Source organism: Mus musculus, chromosome 12, assembly GCF_000001635.26.
Source record: "Mus musculus strain C57BL/6J chromosome 12, GRCm38.p6 C57BL/6J".
Taxonomy (NCBI): domain Eukaryota; kingdom Metazoa; phylum Chordata; class Mammalia; order Rodentia; family Muridae; genus Mus; species Mus musculus.
In genome coordinates, this window is record NC_000078.6 from 49577675 (window position 1) to 49583935 (window position 6261).

General features: G+C 33.7%; 1 non-coding gene across 1 annotated transcript; it reads right to left on the reverse strand.

Moving 5' to 3' along the window:
- Positions 1–781: 781 nt before the first annotated feature.
- Gm25015 lies at positions 782–909 on the reverse strand. The gene has a single exon (XR_003950366.1). It is a non-coding gene; the product is annotated as a small nucleolar RNA SNORA17 (small nucleolar RNA).
- Between the last annotated feature and the right edge of the window lie 5352 nt (positions 910–6261).

Sequence of the window (6261 nt, forward strand, 5' to 3'; positions counted from 1 at the left end):
TACATCTTGAGAGACTGAAAACTGTACTATAAAAAAAAAATAAGCATTTTCATCTCCAGGATGCTTTTGGTTGTGATCATAGCAATAGAAAACAAAATATAACACTGTTTAACACAATGTTGTCCAGCTGCACACATTTTCCTATAAATTTATTAATCTTATCCTTTTTAGTTGAATAAAGTTAAATTTTGACTATATAATTTGGGTACTTTTCTTTTTCTTCTTCTGTATATTCACCTGTTGAGGGATCTGTAAGCTTGCTTCATTTTCTAGCTATTTTGAGTAATGAAGCAATAAATGTGGATGACAACTATCTTTTTGGAATAGTAATTTAGATTTACTTTCAATACATACACAAGGATGATATACACATGTTATGTTTTTAGCTCCTTGAGAAACTTCTACATCAATTTTCATGGTGGCTACATGAGTTTACATCCCCACCAGTAATAAATAAAAATTTCTCTTCCTCTGAATCCTCACCAATATTTATTATCCCTCATTTTCTTGATGGTAGACTTCTTGGCTACACCGAACTGGTCTGGTGGTCCTCTTGGACTCAGTTCTTGCTGGGGCCCCTTGCCCAAGTGGCTCCTTACAAGAGTTATCTGTTTTAGGAACACTCCTGCCTTTGGCCCTGGTCTTTCACACAGCTTCCTCCATACTGGGAGCCCGTCTGGGCCTATCTGGAACTGGACTGGTAGTTGTTTCAGGCTAGCTCCCTGTCTGGGCCTACCAGCACTGTAGTGGTGATCATCTCAGGCTCACTTATTTTTCAGGGAGTGTTAGGCTATTAATCACTCAGATGCTCATAGGTCAGAACATTTGTATAGACATAGCCTCTCTCATTTGTTTCACATACTGACAGACATGTGACACAGCAGTCACACCAGCAATTTTTAATATACAGCTGTGCTCAGTACCCTGTTTTTTCTATAGTAATACCCCATAATATAAAGGCATGTTTTGTAGGCCCAACTTTGGGCATCTGAATACAAGTCATATAGTCATATGTCAATGGACTTTGAATGGTCTTTTTCGCAGGACAGAAAGTTGAATGATACTAGTTAGATCGCCTCCACAGAGTCTCTATGTAGGTGAGGCTTATGTGAGAAACAAGTTGTGGAGTAATGTCCAGTAGCAGTGACTGACTAATGCTCTTTCTAATAAGGCAATATGATTTCAAAACCTGCCTCTGCTGTGGTTTTAGCCATTTGTACTTGACATTTAAAAAAAAACTACCCTCTATTTTTTTTAATTGGTGCATTTGTAGATATGAAGCCTATCTCATTATGCTACTGCAAGGGCTAAGTGAGTTACTGGAGAGGCTTTAACTATACTAAGCCCTAAATATACTAAATATATTTGCTAACTAAAATTATTACAATTAGGAAAGAAGTTGATAAGATATTTGAAGAATCAGTAATTCAAGAATCACTGTGTTCATAAAAATAGTTAATGTGCTAGGCTGACCTGAAGACATTCATAATTGGCAAGAAGAAAATGGCCAAGATGGACAGCTATCATCAAATATAGTTAAGTACTAAATAAAGGTTGCATTTAGGATATTTGGTGTAATAAAAGAAATTTGGCCAGAAATTGTAAATGCTTGCATATTAAAAATAGCAAAAATGGGAATGTAAGACCAGATTTTGACACAGTTGAGGTATGTAAATTGAGTTTTTAAAAAAAATGAATCAAAACAGTCTTTTAAGAGAGTAGTTTTTACTATTTATGTGTATTTCCTTTGGGGAAAATAGAACAAGAGACTAAAAGTCTATGACTTAAGTAATAATGACTCTGATTATTGTTAATTTGTGTAATCTCTACAATCTAATAGAAAAGAGGCTTTATATATACAGAAAATTGTGGTAAATAGTAGGCAAGTATTTTAGATTCCAATCATACATTTTGTTCATCTCCTGTGTATAGTCCTCAGTCCTGTGGCAGGCGGACAGACATTCTTTTGCTGCATTCCTTCCTACTGATATGTGGCATTATAATGCAGATTGGCTTTCTTTTCTTTCAAACACCCTCCAATCCCACAGGGCAGAACAAAATTCTCAATGGTCATTATTATTCTTGCTTTTACAAGCACTACCACTCTCACTCCCTATTTAAAATGCCAATAAAAGGACAATACATAAACATCAGAGTGATTAAATGTTCTATATTTTTAGTAATTCACATTCATTTCTCCTTTCTTGAGAACATAATATGGCTCAGAACCTGGATGGCTGTTGTTCCACCATTCACATTTGTGTAGCAATGGCCTGAATTTTTGAGCTGTGTGCATGAATATATGCTGTGTTTTTATTAAAGCCATACCCAGTGCAGCTTCTCTCACTGAAAGATAAATGATTCCTGTTAACTGGTTCATTTGTGGCCCAATGAGTTTAACCAGAACTCTCTGAATAACCACAGATTGGAAATTATCCACTGGAGCCTGACAGAGTCAGCAGTGACTACTCAGCTGAAGACAGTGACTCCCCCTCTATCATCATCCTTCAGTAGGATTTTGCTTTGATGTGATGTTCTAGAAACTAAATGGACAAAATATTTTTAAACACACTGGGTATGTTTTGTTTGAAAATAAATAAGAGATTGCCATAATTCTGCATAGGATTATAGATATTACTTTTTGGAACAGGAAAAGGAGTCAATAATTTAACCATATAAGAGGAATAACAAATGAATAAACAAGTCATGATGTTTCACACAACAGCCAGAAAAGCCATAAAGCTACAAAAGAAAACAAAAACCCTATTAGTAGCAGAATTACCATTTTTGTAGCCTTAACCCCAAACAAGCATGATACTTTATGAAGATGTATGTATCACTATCAGACGAGAAAATATAAACAACCAAAGGGAAATGAAGCAGAGCATTATAGGAGGCCATGGGAAATTCAAGGAAAATCTATTTTATAAGCAACTAGTTGATAGCAGTAAAATGAAAATTTTATGTCAAACAACTTTAAACCTGAACACTGAGGAGAAAAGAGAAAGAGTTAAATTATAGAACATGAGGGCCAGGAGGAGTTGGGGAAGTGTCTGTAATATCTTGTTGTATACATGTATGGAATTCTCAAAGTATAGAAAAATAAAACACAAAGAGATTGTAAGAAAGGGGGAAAGATGAAAAGGATGGAAGGAAGAAGAATATATACTTATTAATATTGAGGGTTTTTTCAGGTGACAAAACTGATAAGCTACTTATTAATGAGGATATAGATGACAGTGTAGCAGTAAGCACAACTACAACTGTGCATCCTCCTTAAGCTTTCTTATTCTTCACAGAACACATCATTGTCATCAGTCGTTGTCATCGTCATCATCATCACCATCAATAGTGGTAATAACAACAGGATTTTAATTGTGTACATATGAAAATCTTAACAGTACGTTCTTATGGAAATAGGAAATTCCAACCTTTATATATTTATATAAATTATAAATATAAATATACTTATATTTATATGCCCCAGTACAGGGGAATACCAGTACAGGGGAATACCAGGGCCAAAAAGGGGGAGTGGGTGGGCAGGGGAGTGGGGGTGGGTGGATATGGGGGACTTTTGTTATAGCATTGGAAATGTAAATGTAAATGTAAATGAGTTAAATACCTAATGTAAATGAGTTAAATACCTAATAAAAAATGGAAAAAAAAATAAAAATAAAAAAAAAAAAAAGGAAATTCCAACCTTAAATTTAAATAAAATATCAAAGGGCCTTAAGTAGCTAAAACAATCTTAGAAAAGAGTTAAAGATTTTACAGGACATGATCTTGTTTTTAAGCTATAGCAATCAAAACAATATAGTACTGTAGCTAGAGAATTGGCTCAGAGGTTTAGAGCACTGGCTGCTTCCAGATGACCTTCCTAGTACCCATATAGTGACTACCAATCATCTGTAATTCCATTCCAGGACACCCAAGACTCCCAACAGCCCTCCTCAGGCACTGGCTATACATGTGGTACAACTATATGACTGAAGACAAATTATTCACACACATAAAATAAGAATAAATAAATAAGAAGTATAATACTGTCATGAAGACACAAATAAATGGAAAAGCTAAGAACGTCCAGAACTAAGCCTTCTAATGCATGGTCAAGGGATTTTTGATAAAAGTGTTGCAATCATTAAATGTAAAAATGAAGTCTTTTCAAGAAATAACAAAAGAATAAACTTGTACTCAAAGTGGTTAAAATATCTAAATGTATGAGTGAGTCCCATAGACAAAAAAAGAAAAAAAAAAACAGCTTAGGAGAAAGAAAGACTCCATAATGGTGTATTTAGCAATAAATCCTCGCACATTGCTCCAGATGCACAGGCATCAAAAATGCAGTAGAAAACACTGGAGCTAAACTATTCTGTAGAAAAAAACAACTCTATCAACATTCAAAATAATATATAACTCATGGAATGGGAAGCAATATTTGAGGTTATATAATTGATGCAGAGGAAATATGCAGGACATACAAAGGACACATGAAACTCAGTAACAATAAAGACAACAAATAACAACTAAAGCTCTAAAACTGGGAAGGCATAAAAGCAAACAGTTCTTGGATGAGCTATATAAACTTAATGCACAGGGAAAGATGTTTAGCACCGTTGGTCACCAGAGAAAGACAAATCAAAAACAGATAACAGATAATATTACTTCATACTCACTCGGGTGCTTTTTATAAAAATCAAAACAACACACATGTGCAGGTGCGCATACAGACTCTCTCTCTCTCTCTCTCTCTCTCTCTCTCTCTCTCTCTCTCTCTCTCTCTCTCTCTCTCTCTCACACATACACACCAAAAAGAAACTATTCAATGGCATATGTTGATAAGATTATGGAAACCCTGAACACTGCTTGATGGGATGTAATTGGGACTTAATAACTGAAAGTAGAACTACAAGGTGAGCCAGCAATCTCACCTCTGCATATGTACCCAAAACAATGAAAGACGAGATCTGAAAACATTTATATACCCATGTTCATAACGACATTCTTCATAATAGCTGAAAGTTGAAAATAAACCACATCTTTTGAAAGATGGATGAATGATCAAAATTTGTATTAATGTTCACCAGTATGCTATTTAGCCTTTTAAAAATTGAATTCTGACACATTCTACAAAGTACCAGTAGCAAATATTCTTACATTGGTCACCTAATGTAGTCAGTTAATAGAGACATAAAGTAGGCTGACTATTTCCAGGACTTGGAAAAAAGCAGCTATAAGCAGTTTTGTTCTGTAATTAAAAGGCTTCAGTTTGGAGAAACAAGTTCTAGAAATGGAAGTTGATCATAGTTGAAAAATATGGTAAGTATATTTAGTCTTCTGAATAGGAAACTAACTTGGGTTAGGGCATAAATGTAAACATTTACATTTACATATACATATATACCTAACACATTTAAATGAATACACAAAATATTTCATAATGATATAATAAATATATTAAATAAGTTAAAATAATATTATGTTCTTGGAGTAAAAAATGCTTTGAAGTAGTTGAAGCTATAGTTGTCTTCCCAATATTTTACCTGGTATATATAAATTTTACAGATGAGATTTTGAGCTAATTTTACTTTATATATAATTATTGATCTAATGTTATTTCCACCATTTACTATATCTCAGTTACACATTAAACTAAAAAAAAAAAAAAACAGGACAAATTGTTGAAAATGCAAGTAGAATTTGTGAAGTTCTTTCTTTGAGTTCTCCCTATATTATTCATTCTCCTACAACAATGTTTTACATTGTTTTTCCACTATTCAGTCTTTGAACAAATTTTTGCATATTTTCCAATTTTTGTACTAAAGTAGATGTAATTTTCCTCTGCTGTTCTCTTAGAATACCCTGTGGTTTTTATACCATCTACTACAATCTTGACTATAGAATTATCCACCATATTATTTTTTCAATGTCTATCTTGGTAGGCTATGCATCCAATTAGAACATTTATGTCGCAAGGTATGCAATATGATGACCTTTGAAAACATACTGCCAAAATTTGGTGTAAGCAGAATATGAGGTTACAATTCCTGTTGGACTCATTGAAGATAAAATCAAGAATCAAGAAAAGTTTTATTTTTAAATCAGAAGGAAATGTGAACTATCATATTGAAGCAAAATATGAGATAACTTACACGATTTTCACTAACACATACTGTGCTAGCTAGTTTTATGTCAATCTGACACAAGCTATAGTCATTTGAGAGATGACTGTATTTTCTCAAATTCCTCCATACAGAT